Genomic DNA, 16,683 nt, shown 5'->3' with positions numbered 1-16,683 from the left:
GGTGACAATGTCGTCGGGTCGAGACCCTGCCGCATCACGAGGCGTTGTCGGCGAGTCGGGTTGTTTGGGAATGCAACGATAATTGGGTGGTAAATTCCGTCCAAGGCTAAATATGGGTGAGAGACCGATAGCGAACAAGTATCGCGAGGGAAAGATGGAAAGGACTTTGAAAAGAGAGTTAAAGAGTGCTTGAAATTACCGGGAGGGAAGCGGATGGAGGCTGTTGATGCGTCTCAGTTGGATGTGGAACAACTCAGGCTGGTCTGCCGCTCGACTTGAGGTGCAAACCAACACGGGCTGTTGCATTATCACAAGCGCGAGTGGATTACTTCCTATCGGTTTGTCGTTGCAGTGGTCGATGAATGAAGCATGCGCCCTTGGGTCAGGCCGTGTGCACCTGTATGGTCGTGGTGTTGGTCAACCCGCCCGAATGAGTTTACACGAATGCTCTCAAATGACCCACCCAAACGAGTTTGCACGGGCACCCTCGAACGACCTGCTTGCACGAGTTTACATGGACGCCTAAACGACTTTACATGGCTGCCCTCAAACGACCCACTCGAATGAGTTTACACAGGCGCCCTCAAACGTCCCGCCTAAACGAGTTTACATGGGCACCCACACACGACTGAAATGAAGGCACAAGGGAGAGTTGGGCAAACGAGCTGCACGAACGTGCACAAAGCCCACCCCGGGTCACAACTTAGCATTTTTGATAGTGGTGGTTTTAGGTACATGGTTATGGTGGTTAGTGGTATTAAATTCCATGGATTATATGTGATGAAGCATTTAAAAAATTGGGGGATTCTCCATTAATGTGTTTGAGTTGAACAAAAGGCTCATTTGGTTGTCCAAGACGTTAGCTAGCTTAATTGCTTTATGTTGGCTAGCTTAACTGCTTTTAAGTCAAGGTATGATTGTGTTTATGCCTTATTATTAGGCTAGTTTTTCTCCTATTGAGATTTTCCATAATAAATCATGATATGTAAAGTTTGTGTGTTGATACTATATATATGTGTGTTTATCATATCATTATTTCTCTCATATTATAAAAACGAAGCATAGTTGGCCTATTTGTAGAACCGTGGAAGAACAAGTTGGAACAGAAGATAAAGCAGTTAATCCATGGCCGAAATATATGCATAATAAACTTGGCATTGCCATCTATCATGTAAGCAAGCAGTGTGTCATTCAAGTATAATATTTCCAGTTGTTTCTCAGAATCAGATATTTTGACTTCCTTTGAAGAAAAAATTAGTCATTTATCAATGCTTTTGCGAATAGAAAAGGTTTAGAAAATTTATCTTCCTAGTCATCATTAGAAAGATGTATTTGTCCTAATCAACAATATTGTTGAACAATTAATTATCACACTATAAGTTATGTGCCCCTTAATCTACAATGTTTCTTCTATGTAAACAATAAACTAATACCAAAAGCTCATTCCTCTCTATTTCATAGAGTCTTAAAATCACTTGAAGGGAACACTATCCATGTAATGGGAGAAAAAATTTCTGGTTAAGCAACTAGTTGGCTAGTTTTATTTTTACAGCAGAGCCCTGGTTGGCGCGGTTTTCTTTCTATCAAGGAACATGCAAACTAAGGCGTGTTTACTGCATCGATATTGAGAGGCTGTATGTATAACAAAAACTAGATCTTAGTCATAGAGCTTGTTCATCTAAGAGTTTCTCTTTGTCCACCTTGCACAAGTCCTGTGCAGAGTGGAAATAAAAGCCTCTTGAATTATAATTTGATCAACTAGATGAAATATTAAGAAGTGATTTTGTGCAGGGCATAGCTGTATTCTAATCGAAAACAGGATTCAGGAAGACCTGACTTTTTCCATTCTTGTAAAAATCCCAGTTCTTCTGATCTAGAGGTAGAAAAGATGAGGCCTAAAAATGATGTTTCCACAACGGCACAATATCTTCTCTAATCTAGTCTTTGTTACTTGCTTCTCGCTGGCATCTTGCACACAAATTTTCTCCACCATGGTCAATCTCTTTTCAGGATAGCTCCATTTAGGAACAACGCCCAACTATGTGTTCACCTTCTTCAAGGGTGTTACTTAGCGTTCCGATTCTAATACTTCGTCTTATTCGTATCGAATTCCTAGGATTCTCCCTGTGATCAGAAACTTTTATCTTACGTTTTGGGCTTTATGCTCACTGAGAAAAAAAACAGGGAAATGTTAAAAACAGCACAGATCAAAAGATGCCAGTAAGAAGAATTTCAAAGCCCGTAAATTGAAAATGGACCGTCAAGCCTTCATGCAATCTCAGAAAATTCGTCAAACTTGAGCCACTGAAATATATTCTCAAGGGTACCAAAAAATTCTACCTTCGGAAAAGCATCGAGATGTCGGTTTCACATCCCCTGCAGCTCTGGATCGCCCCTTCTACCCTCAAAAAATGGCACTGTGCACATACACAAATACATGATATATTGGATAACAAGAAATGTTACGAAAATCTGAGGAAAACTAAACTAATAAACATGGTCATGGCTAAAATAGAGTAACATGGACTAACTCTGTCTAGGCATGTGCATACCTTCCGACCCATGGTGAGAACTTGGGTGCCTATGCTCAAGCCATTAATCTAAATCAAAACTAAAATCCGTTCCAAAAGCAACAAATTGAGTTCTAACTAGCTTGAGAAAGGAAAGATAATGAAAAACGAAAAAACTACCTTTGGCAATATGTTATTCTTGGATAGCCTATGGTATTTGCTAATTTTTATAATATTTTTGGAATTCAAATAATTAGAGTTTTAGTTTTATTTTTTAATAAAAAATAAACAAATTAAAAATATTAATTTTAATTTATGTTTTTGGTTGTATGAATTGGGTAGACTAAATGCTATATTATATCAAAAAAATATGATAACAAGTTATGTGTGTATGATTGGTCTCTCACTAGCTTAGATCCATTTTAACTTTGGATCTATCAAGCCTTGAGAGGGATCAAACCTCTAGAAGTGAAAACTACTGACTCTTTTATATAGAAAAGACTCAAGGATCCATCAAGCCTTGAGAGGGATCAAACCTCTAGAAGTGAAAACTATTGACTCTTTTATATAGACAATTAAGACTCAAGTAGAGATCACATCCATTGACACAACCCTTTTTTATTGTAGGGAGTGCAGTGGTTCCTAGGTCTAGAGGTTAGAAAGTTGTTTCCCTTCAGTGTGGCATTGTGCACCCCATAAGGTGACATTGATGATGTACCCTCGCATGTAGCACAAGGGTATAGTTTCCTTCCACATTCTCGGCTCCTCCTTTCGGCGTTCCTTTGCACCTCTCAGTGCAATTGCTAATTTTATTTATTGTCATATATAAAACTACTTAAATTGCTAGGGTTGAAATATTATAATAAACTTAATTAGCCCTCCCAAGTAGAGGGAACTCACTTTAAAACTATAGTTTATGGTTTGCAATAGCAGTTCAGTACAACCAATTTTCTACAGAAATAGAAATAAATGATGTAAAAATGTAGTACAACAGTGTAATAAGCAGTAAATGCACAAGAATAAACTTCAATTCTAAACTAACTGAACAACAGTTATAATCTTCAGCTAGATAGAACTACCTCTGAAACTAAAATATCCCTGAGATAGAACACAGGAAAGAAATTTTTTCCTAGAAGGTATGGAGAATGTTATATTAGAAACATCTTTCTTAAGAGGAAAACCATAATTTTTGATTAATTGTGCCAAATTAATCGCCTCCTTAATTTTCTGGGCTGAAATGAGTGCAAAAATGTAATCCCTATACTCAGAATTGAGGTGCAATAGTATGTTCCCTTTTATGTTTCAAAATCTGGTGAATTCATCCAATCTATCTACCATGTGAAGAGCTTCAGTCAGACCTTCAGTCACAATGTAATAGGTAATGAAATCATGTTTGCAGCTTCTTTACCTCAGTTCCTCCAACACCAAGAAATCTTGTTCAATTCTAGTGCCCCAGCAGAGCCCATTGATCACCAATGTTGCTATAATTGAGCCTGGAAAAGATGTATTTTGCTTAATTTCATTTACCCTATCCAAAGCAATTCTTAGGTTCCCTGACCTACAAAAAAATCCCAATAAAAATCCCAAATATAACAACATTCACTGGAATTCTATTAGACCTCATTTCATAATACATTGCCCATCTCAGGAAAGACTCCACAATAGATAATTACAAACATCTGTATTCAATTTGTGACCTAGAGCCTGCAATTCCATCAACCTCTTATTTGCATCTTTGGATCTCTTAGACTGTATGTGTGCAGAGATAATAGTTATTAGTGCATAAGAGGATATGGCTATTATATGAAGCTTCAATTTCTTTTGGAATCTTATCTATGGCCTTGAATTATTTGGCATTCTTAATAGGTGGAGTTATGAGAGTAACCTGGTTGTTGTGTGACCTAATTGAAAAGCCAAGAGAGCATGGTGGCGTTCGAGGGTGTGGTGGGCTGTATGATGACTCGTGTAATGAGTGGGTTGCATGATGACTTGTTAATGAGCGAAGGGTTGGAGCCATTGAAAATCTCTCTCCATAATGTTTCTAAAACATGGTAGGGACTAGCCACGTTATGGCTTTCACATTTTTTATCCATTAACTTTTTAGTTAATGGAATATATTTCCATTCACCATTTCTAGCATATATGTTTAATGTGAAATGCTTTTGAGTAAATGTATCAAGATAATAATAACATTTTCACCACCACACCAACCAAAATAGAAACACCCCTTTAAATAATATTGTTCTCATCCACATTTGTGACTAGGATAATTTATAGTTATTTTGAAAATTTACATAGATATTATTCCATCTTTCAAATCTTTTCAATAACATTGTTCTCATCCACATTTGCGACTAGGATAGTTTATAATTATTTTGTAAATTAACAAGATATTATTCCATCTTTCAAATTAGCAAGCTCATCTTAAATCAACAAAATATATTCCTAGAAAACACCACCTTAGTAAATGCTATAGAAAATAATGTTTAAAGAAATTTTTATTGATATTTTGATATGATAGTTTCAATTTAGTATATTGACTTGAAATAGAAGATATCAATGTGTGCTTGTTAATATTTTTGATAGGTATTAACTTGTTAAGAAATTACAATTCACATATCGATATATTAGTGAAATAAAAGATATGTATGAAAGTTTAGTTATTAAAGAGATAAAAAAAGATATTTTTTTATATGGTTTTGTAATTATTATTTTTCTTAAAATTGTTTTCTCTTTTAATTGTTACATAGACACACACCCATGATTTATAATAACAATTAAAAGAAAAAACAATTTTAAGAAAAATAATAATTACAAAACCATATAAAAAATATCTTTTTTTTTTAATAACTAGACTTTCATATATATCTTTTATAATATTTTAAGGGATATATCTAAAAATTCAAAATTCCATATCCTAAGGGATTAATCGAAACATAATGAAAATATTAGTCATAGGGATAATTGGAGAAATAACAACACTATAAATGGTTAGATGACCAAAATAAATATAGACATTAAGGGGAACCATTCATAATTTGCATGTCTTGGTGGATTATCTTTATCATTAAGAATTACAAACCAATCCACTGATGGTTTTCTCATCAATAGGTATGGTGGGTTCTAATCCATCAATCCCTTATCTTTCATGCAAATTCACCATGGAAATGGTCAAATTTGCTCGAGCACCATCGACAATATGGATTAGTAACCCAATGAGACTCAATGAAATTTGAACCTCAACTAGACTATAACCAAAGACCTCATGGTGAACTTTGTCTTCAAGAAATCCAACCAAATAGATTGACCTAACCGACTAGTTTATATTGTAATGTGTTTGTATGTGCAAACATGCACACACTCAAACATTAATAACAATAATGGCTAGTAGTCCTGAGAGACATGACTTCATTTTTAAATATGACCTATGTTCTCCCCATCAATAGAATCCCTTAGGAAAATGATTCAATTAATTAGTTGTTTTGTTGTTGTTAATGTTGTTATATTCAATTGATTCCAAAGCTCGGCTCTGAAGCGATGGGAGAGACCTAGGGTTTGCAGCCGCAACATGCAGCCTCAGCAACAGTTCTGGAAGCACAAAGAGACAGATTAGCAGTTCTATGCCACAGAGGTCAAGGACTGACCCGACAAATGGTAAACGAGGGGTCCACTGGGACCCCAACCTTCAAACAGGTAGTCATGCAAAAGCAGAAAACGCTAGAAGGATTCAAAATCAATGGCTCTGGGGATCGTAAGGAGGGCAGCGACAGTAGAGGAGAAAGGACACAACAGCTGCAGAAAGAGACAAGAAAAAACCCCAAGATGACGGGTAAAGCCAATAATGGACAGGAGATAGAGGACAAAAGACCAGAAGCAGAACAAAGGCACACAGCACCAATAACAGTCCAAACAGAAGGCGAAAAAGATAAAGGAACAGGGCCGCACTCACAAGAGGAAGAAGAGCAAGCAAAGACAGACAACCCCGGCTCCAAACAGACAACGCAAGGGGCATGCAAACCAAAGAAAAAGGAAACCCTTCGAGTAGTCTTCTCAGATCCAGACATTCAGGCCTATAGAGACCACATGATGGAGCATGCAGTCATTTGCAAATTTATGGGACTGTGGCTAACAGAACGCACACTCTGCCAATGGATTAAACAGCACTGGAAGCCAAAAGGGGATGTCAAACTCCACCTTGGAGCCAAAGGCTTCTTCACGGTTGTCTTTACAAACTTAGAAGATAAGAACAGAGTCTTCGATGGAGGACCTACTTCTTTGCCTCAACTGGACTCTACATGAGGCCATGGAAAGCAAACTTCGTACCTGAACAAGAGACATTCACACAAGTTCCAGTGTGGATCCGGCTATTCTCCCTTCCCATAGACTACTGGGGACTGGCAACGCTTAAGCAGATTGGAGACTGGCTTGGAACCTTCATTAAAGCTTCCGAAGCAACAGTGCAACGAAGATATACCTCCTGCGCACGCATTTGTGTTGAGATGGACGTCTCAGGGGCTCTGCATGAAGGTTTGTGGCTGGAATTCAGAGATGAAGACTACTATCAAGCCATCGACTATGAACAAATCCCCTTCCGTTGTAGAAAGTGTCATGAGCACGGACACCTCGTTCGAGAGTGCCCTCTCAACAAAATAGGGGATGAACACAAACAAGAGCAAGCAACAAAGAATAAAGAGGACTTCACAAGGCCAAAAATAAGACAGAGAGCCAACAGAAAAAGAACACACAGAGCAGAAACAGGACCTGGTATCATCAGCAACACCTTCAGCATTCTGGAAACAGATACAGACTCGGAAGGCACTAACAGAGATACAAAACTTATTGAAGCACCAAAAAACAAGACAGAACACACCACTCAGGATGGGGAGGAAAACACACTCAGAACAGAAGTGCAAATGCGAGAGTTCGAAGATGAACATGATGAAGACACAGACATGTTAACCAGCGACGGGGGAAGCGAGGATCTAGAGCTCAATGCAGTCCTAGAAAAAGAAGGAGTCAACCTCCCAGCTATAGAAAAAAATTGGAAAACCCAAGGGCTAGACAACATTCCGGAAGAAGAAATCAGGAAAATCAGCGATCTCTTCATAGCAAGACAAAAGGTGGAACTCGAGAGGCAAAACAGAAGATTAGGCATCACAAAAGGCACAGGTAATCAGTCAAAGAGCATACCTCTTAACCCAACAGGCCGGAAGCCAAATAAAAGAAGAGGCAGAAGAACCAGTGGGGAGGTATTGCACGACCTGGGGGTTCTAATGATCAACTCTGGGAAAATGAAGGCTTTTCATGCCTTCCAGACCTACTAATGAGTCTTTTAGTTATCAATGAAGGTCATCTCATGGAATGCAAGAGGGCTTAATGGCCAAGCTAAGCAAAGACTGATCAAGAGAAAGTTCCAACAAGAAAAACCAGACATCATGTTCATACAGGAGACGAAATGCACTACCAATCAAATGGAGAACATTAGCAAAAGACTGGGCAAACCAATCAAATATATAGATGTAGCCAGTCAAGGATGGGAAGGAGGCATAGCTACATTTTGGGACACCCGAGTAATAAACATCATCTCAATGGAGGCTGCATGCTCGTTTATTGCCACAGAAGTTCAAATAACAGGTAACTCTGAAACCTACCTATGCATTAATGTCTATGGCCCGCAAAGACTAGAAGACAAATTTTCTTTTCTTAATTCTCTCATGAATTTAAAGTTAAGATACCCCACCTCTAAGATCATCATGGGGGGATATTTTAACATGATTACATCCCTACTGGGGAAGAAAGGAGGTCTCAGAAAGCTCAACAAAGATACAGAACTCTTTGTTGATTTCATAGAAGGTGCCAAGCTAGTAGACATTCTCCCCAAAAATGGCTCCTACACTTGGAACAATAGAAGAGGAGGAGACAACAGGATTGCCTCCAGGCTGGATCGATTTCTGATCTCGGAAAGTATCCTACTCGGAGGAACCACAGTGGACTCTGACATCCTCCCCAGTGGAGGATCAGATCACTGGCCTATAGCTTTGGAAGCAACCATCCTCTGCACCCCTAGAAACAAGCCCTTCAGATTTGAAAAGTTTTGGTTAACTTATCTCGACTTTGCAAATCTGCTGAAGGAATGGTGGCACGAACCATCAGATCTAAGAGGAACCAAAATGTTCAAGTTCCAAAGCAAGCTAAAACACATCAAACACATAATCAAAGAATGGAACACTGAGAAGTTTGGAAACATCTTCCAGGAAAAGAACACCATCGAAGGTAAGATAAATCAAATTCACAAGGAATGGGCTTCCGGGAACTACAAAGAAGACTCAAAAGAACAGGAGAAGGTTCTGATGCAGCAATGGCAACTTCGTTGCCAACAGGAAGAAACTTTGTGGAAGCAAAAATCAAGAATCCATTGGCTGAAGGAGGGAGAACAAAACACAAAATTCTTCCACAGATCAACGATGGACTACAGAGGGGCAAACAAAATCCTCAGGCTTAAAAACGAAACAGGGGAAATCCTTCAAAACCACAAGGACATATCAACGCTGCTCACCAGGCACTTCAAGCACATAGCTCAGGAAACGCAAGAAGATAGATCCGAGGCCATAGAGGAGCTCACTAAAGCCATACCCCGCATCATAACCTCAGAGCAAAACTCTGCTCTGCTCAGAAAGGTCTCAATGGAGGAGGTGGAGGACGCAGTCAAAAGCATGCCAAATGATAAGGCACCGGGGCCTGATGGCTTTACAATCAACTTCTACAAAGCTTGCTGGCCAACTATCAAAACAGAGTTATGGGAAATTGTCAAAGACTCTAGACGCTCAGGCTCTATTCTCAAATCCCTGAACGCCACTTTCATAGCGCTTATCCCCAAGGAAGAAGAAGCCAACTCCCCTAACAAGTTTCGACCTATATCTCTCTGCAATGTGATATATAAAATCATTTCTAAAGTCATAGCCAACAGACTTAAGCCCGTTCTGCCTGACCTAATCTCAGAAGAACAGTCAGGGTATGTGGAAGGCAGGCAAATCCTAGACAACATCCTCTTAGCTCAGGAGATGATTCACACCCTGCAGACAAGGAAACTTCCAGGCATGCTAATGCAGTTAGATCTCTCAAAAGCTTTTGACAAAGTCAACTGGAATTACTTGGAGGCCATTCTCAATGCCTTTGGCTTTGACAGGAAATGGACCAAATGGATCCTTGCCCTGATCAAATCCTCCAATTTTTCCATTCTAGTAAATGGCTCCCCCTCGGCTCCTTTCTCCCCCTCCCGAGGCATTCGTCAAGGAGACCCTCTATCCCCCTTCCTATTTGTAATCCTCATGGAAGGGCTCAACAGGCTCATTCACAAAGCTAGAATGGAGAGAAAGCTCAAAGGCCTACACCCTTTCCCCACCATACCTACCACCACGCACTAACAGTTTGTCGATGACACAATGCTGCATGGTTCGCCAACCGTCAAAGAAGCCATGACTTTCAAAAGCATCCTTCATCTCTTTAGCAAAGCTTCAGGCATGGAGATAAACCAGGCCAAATCGACTATCTTCTTCTTTAACACTCATCCTACCATCCAGAACCATCTCGCCAACATTCTGGGCTTCCGAAAAGGCTCTCTCCCTTCTAAGTATCTGGGAGCCCCTCTCACCACCAAGCCTTGGCAAAAAACTCACTAGGAAAACATCTTAGCAAAGCTGGAGAAAAAATGCAAGCATTGGACTCACAGAGCTCTTAACTTCGCTGGGAGACTCGTCCTTACCAAAGCTGTACTGCAGGCCATCCCGCAATATTTTCTTTCCATCATGCCGGCCCCCAGTGGTATCATGCAGAAGATTCGAAACATCCAAAGATCCTTTCTATGGAGTGGCAATGCGGAAAAAAGAAAATGGGCACTAGTAGCCTGGAGCAAGCTCTGCACCTCGAAAGCGGTTGGCGGTTTAAGCTTAATTGACCCCCACACCGTTAATAAGACATGTGGAGCCAAGTTGTGGTGGCGCTGGCTAAAGGAAATCAACCTACCATGGGCCAGACATTGGAAGGAGAAATACACACCTAACTACAACAATCAGGACCTAATCAGGATACAGGAAACTTCGGAGGGCTCTCCAATATGGAACTTAGCTAGAAGAAACCGCAACTTAATTCAGGACCACAGTTTCTGGGAGATCCGCAACGGGGAAACTGCCCTCTTCTGGGAAGATGCATGGCAGCAGCTCCCAAAGCTGGAACAACCAGAACTTGAAGAGTTCAAAACAGAATGCCAGAACAGGGGAAAGTTTACTGTCCACCACTACTGGAACCCTAACAGCCGCGACCAGGAATGGAGGGAATGGGCTATCCAGGATGCTGAGAACCCAATTGAAGAGAACGACAACACAAAGGACCTCCTAAAAAGCATAAACAATCGCACTATCAGGAAGACCACAGAACACGACATCCTGAGATGGGGCATGAAAGGAAGCGGGAACTTCACTCTCAAAGAGGCCAGAGAACAACTAGAACTCTCGGAGCAAATGGAGGCGATACAATGGAGCAGCAAGGTTTGGGACGCCACATTCTGGCCTAAAATAAAAACCTTCTTATGGCTCCTCATGAGCAGGAAAATTGTTACATGGGAGAACCTGCGCAGAAAGGGTTTTGAAGGCCCCTCCATATGCCCTATGTGCAAACAGGCAGAAGAGACCATGAACCACCTTTTCAATTCCTGTGAATGGGCCGAGAAACTATGGCAAGGGATGGAAACTATATTGCAGCAAACAAACAGAGATAGGGAATCCATTCAAATTACCATAATGAATTGGCCTAGCAATTACTCCAACAACATAAGAATCAACAACATATGGAAAATTCTACCAGGCTTCATCACTTGGACCATATGGAAAGAAAGAAATTGCAGAGCCTTTCAAGATGAGCACAGAAGTATAGAGTACCTACACAGCACCGTAATCCAAAACATGCGCCAATTAATCCTTGTAAAATGCAAGGCAGACCCTGACAATCATCCTTCGGCCGAGGACCTGCGCATTCTGAATGCCTTCAATCTGCTCAATGCACAACAACCGGGATCCCTCGGGCAGCAACAAATCCTAAATACAGAACCGAAGGGCTGGAGGCTACCGCCTGAAGGGTTTTTAAAACTAAACTTTGATGGTGCCTCGAGAGGCAATCCCGGCCAAGCAGGTATTGGAGGAATCATCAGAAACCATGAAGGAGACATACTCCACATATACAACAAAGCTCTGGGGGAAGGCACAAATAATGAAATGGAATTCGCAGCTCTGGAAAAAGGGCTAAGAATCCTCAAGACTAATCAAACAGGCAAAGTAGTAATTGAAGGAGACTCCGAAGTAGCCATTAATGTGGCCAGGAAAATCTATGGAGGAACACTGGCTAGAAGAGTCACAAAGCACTGGCGATTGTCCAAGGTCACAGACAACATTGCCAAGCTGATAGGTGCGATGAAAGGCCTCATCTTTCAGGCGGTAAGGCGAAATGCCAATGCGGTTGCTGACCACTTGGCAAATCATGGGATTGAACACCCCAACGAAGCATGGGACAGCTGTTGGCAGCAGGTCGACAATCAGCAATTAAAGAGCAAATGCATCCAACTCTCACGATTAGATATGGTGACGACAGAGGAGTCCAACCGGAGGGTCGAATAGCCCAACGCCATAATTGTATGAACAGGCTGACTAGGCGCGCACTATTAATTACCAGCAGAATGCGAAGGACATACAGGATGAGGCCAACCATGACAGAAGCAGGTGACAAAGATTTAGGCAGAGCCATAATTCGTGGTGATATGAGCCGCCGAAACATTACAAGGAACAGGGACACATGGGACAATATGGAGCAAGCAGGGCGCGGTGACCGTAGACGGGCGCATTTATCCCACAACCCATCCAAAATTCCATCACGCAGCCATTATGGTGATCTGACGTGCAAGTTGCACAAAATTAACCGATCACTCACTGGAAACCTCCCCGATTTTGGTTATATAACCACTCTCTATTACCCAACAACAATCATTGTCTCAGTGAGCAGCAATTTCGTCCCCACTCCATCTGCAAACAGCGATCGGGATACAGCTAGGCAAGACAGCAGCACCATGGCTGGGGAGACTAGCCGCAACAAATCAGCCAACAATGACCTGCAGTAGGCAAGAGAGATGTTTGAAAGGCGTACCTAGCAACGGAACAAGCGCAAAATCATTGATTTAGAAGCCACTGTCCAGGACGACGAAAGTAAGCTCTTTAATCAGCAAATCGGGAAGGAAGTCGACTGGCTCCAGGACCCGGGAACTCCCAGCACTCGGGCCACTCAGTTTGTAAGAACTCAAGCAGAAGCTTGGCGAATGAAGACCCTCCTTGCCAAAGCAATGGATGTCCAAGGCGACCACGCGGAACAACTGCGTAAGCTCAAACAGTTTGCCGAAACCATGACGCATGACCACATGGCAGTGGTGGAAAGCAGCGAATTCAAATTGAGCGCAATCCACCAACAAGTCGACACCATGACGAAGAAACTCACTGTGCTGATCAAGATTCTGAAGCAAACCATTGGGCAAGACAACAAGCCCTCCGACGTGCAGAAGAATGAACCTTCAGGAGACCAGCAGGGCACCTCAGCCAAGCCTGAGCAGAGCTACATGGCCAGACCCAACCCGGTCCTGGAAATGTTCAATCGCCTCTGATTCTGCAGTCCTTCAGGCCTCCCCAGCTTTTCTCCTCTCAGCGTGTTACTATGTCATATGTCCAAGTTTCCTCTGTCTTTGTCTGTTGTCCACTCTTGCTAATAGCCGCCCTACGTGGTGTGCATGTTCCTAGTTTTCTGTTATCTAGTCTCTTCCAGTACTCTGTCAATCTAATCTCTTCTGGTATCATGGGGCAAGGCCTACAGTTCAACGGCCATTAATCTGCTTCTGCAGAATTTTTGTACTATATTTGTTTCTGTTAATATCAAAGCTTATTTACAGAAAAAAAAAATGTTGTTATATTCAAAGGAAAATATTGTGAGATGAACCACCCCACCTTACAAATTCTTACAAAATCAAGACCGCTAGCATATAAATTGTTAACTATAATAGTGGTTGGTAAGTTAAAGGGAATCTATCAGATTTGAAACTATGTCCTCGCAATCACTAACATGAATTAGGTGAATAGCTTAGCTAATTGAGATCAACCTTATGAATTATTTTCCAAGAAACCTCAAGGGATTCCAACCTCTTCTTGAGTATATAGATGGAAAATAACTCAACTACCAACCACAATAGTGGTTGATCATGTAGAGGGACTTAATCAAATTTGAACATATGACTTGCCAATTGTTAAGATGTATTAGGTGAATACTTCAATTGATTAAACTAACCCTTAGGGATTTTTTTCCAAGAGAAACCTCAAGGGATCTCCACCTCATCACCATATTATTTGGATGGAAGGTAGCTTAACTCCAATCACAAAAGTGGTTGCTAACTGTAAGGAATTTAAACATATTTGAAACCATGGCCTCCCCATATAAACATGATTTATGCAGATGGTTTGAGTGATTGAGCTAAATCCTGAGTTATTTACTATATGCATATATAATATTCCAAATAAAAAAAAATTCTTGAAAAAAATCTCAAGGTTTAACAAACCAAAGTTATTTTCTAGCAATTGAGTTGTTGTCGACCTCAATATTTTGGGAAGCTGGAAGAAGGGGGAGATCCCATAATGTTCTATTCTTGAATTTATAATGACAACAATAAAATAGCCAATCAACTAAATCATATTTTGAAGTCATGTTGCTAACTAGGAGGACATAAATCACAAGTTCAAATCAAGTTGATTCCTTCGACAATATTACCCATAATTGTGATTAGCGATTGATTTTCCTTCATCCAAATATTCTAACTAAAATTAATGTTAATTTATTTTTTTTTCAATTTGGTCCATGAAAGAGGAATATAGGTTTCTCTTATGACACATAAACTTATGAAATGCTCAATGTCGTTGAGAGCTTATAGTGGCTAGGGTTTACATTATCCAACTCTCCTAATTCCATAATTATTCCCGTGTGAAGGAGTTATAGTCACTACAATTGAGTTGGTGCAATCCAAGAATGCAGGTTAGATCTGATTGAATTTCTTTTGTATTTTTTCTACTATAGAAGAACTCCATTCTCTAGCTATAGAAGAAAAGTTAACAATCTGTGAAGTTAAACATTCGAATCCCATGGAATTTCCTTTGGTATTGATATAGTAAGAAATTTTCTCATCATATTATTCATGTGATAAGCATCTAACCATGGCATATATACATGCATGAATTCCCTTGTTTAGTCCCTAAATCCATGAAAACAAAGAGACCATTAATTGCAACATTTTATCAAAAGTCTAGAAAATATCTGTCACCTAGATCTTCCATCTCTAAAGCCAAAAAAGAAAGACATTGTCCTCTTTAATAGGGATTTGGTTGAAAAATTTACAAGTCTTTGGCCCAATCCAAAAGTTGTGGAACCATGGATAACAAAGAATTAGCCATTGAAGTTAAAAGGATAGAGAAACCCATTTCTTTTGGTCATGGTTATTACATTTTTTGTCTTTAAAACAAGGAAAAAAGAGATGTGATTTCCATGTCTCGTCCACACTTCACATTTCTAGGGTAATATATCTCTCTCAATGGACCCTCGACTTTAACCTCGAATAGAAGATTACAATACTTGAAATGTGAATCAAATTGGCTCACCTTCCACTAAGTTACTATAATGATGGCTCCATAAAAGAATTTGGAAAAAAAAACATAGTCATTGTATAGATAGAGAAAAACTCAAAGGGAATCTATATTCTTGTACAAGAATATGCATGGAATGGGATTTGGATAATGGGTTGTTAGAAGATTTTCAAATAAACCTAAATGGGTGGATTCAACATGTTAGGAACCAGCTCACAAAAGGATAGAAAAGATAGATCAATGCCTTAGAATTCAACCTCTTCGAGGGGAAAACCTCCTTTACATTACACAAATGAGCAATTCTTCGATGGTACAAATGACTAAACCTCCCTTCTATATATAGGAGTCTAAGGGGTCACAATATAATCAAGCCGACATAACAGTAATAACATAAGGGCACAAAAATAGCAATAGTGGGTTCCTATGGGGCATACTAATAACAATATGGGGACAATAGGGGCACAATAATAACAATAAGGGATACAATGACAATAGTAATGGGGGAATCACTAGTATTATACGGGCCTAACACAACATCAAGTGGCAGATTATACCTAGATCACATTCAAGTACATGGTTTTTCATGCTCCATTCGCTAGTAGAAAATGATGAAATTAATGACTACGTGACTAAAGACGTTAGTCATCACAATTATTTCAAGTGAATTACTACTAAATTTGAGCAATTTTAAGTGACCAAATTAAAAATGACTAACTTAAACGACTAATTTAGTCTAGGGATAAAATATACAACTAGCTAATAAGTTACTAAACTAAAAGACATTGAGAGAGGACTTAGGGGAATGTGCGTATTGAGTGGGAGGTATTGACAATCCCAGGTCATGGTGGTGGGTAAAGAAGTGACTTGAATTTTTTTTTGAGTGAAATGGCCAACAGGTCTTTGTGGAGCACTGACTGAGAGGATAAAAAGCAATGCCAGGCAATTAATTTATTTATCGAAATCCCTTGGTGGCGTCACTTCAATTGCGAGAAAATCGTATAAAGTCATTTGTCGTTTGTGGTGGGCGAAGGCTGTGGCAATAACTTGGAAAAAGGCATTAAGGCGAGGGCCGTATCGAGCGGGATATACGGGAAATTTGAAAATGAAAGAAGTCACCAAAGGCGGTTGGCCTATGCTCCTGTGAATGCATGTCAATTCAGTGATATGCTTTGTTGCAGTCTTCGCGGATCAATAATTCATAAGAGAGGACTAAGGGGAATGAATGTGTGGATTGAGCGGGAGGTATCACATCTAAAAAATATCTTCTAAGTTATTAATTACATCTAATAGTGTGGCCTCTGAGATTAGTATGATATTTGAAGGGATGAGGATTTTGTTGGTGGTGGGTATGGATTGTGGCAACATTTGCATAATAACATTACTTGACAGACAAATATTTAATAACTTAGTCATTACAAAATCCACTTGATTATGTATGGATCCTATCCATGTTCACAAAT

Source organism: Pinus tabuliformis, chromosome J (genome assembly GCF_031772625.1).
Source record: "Pinus tabuliformis cultivar Carrire ecotype Pingquan chromosome J, CPIR1, whole genome shotgun sequence".
Classification (NCBI taxonomy): Eukaryota; Viridiplantae; Streptophyta; class Pinopsida; order Pinales; family Pinaceae; genus Pinus; species Pinus tabuliformis.
Note: the sequence above shows the minus strand (reverse complement) of the source record.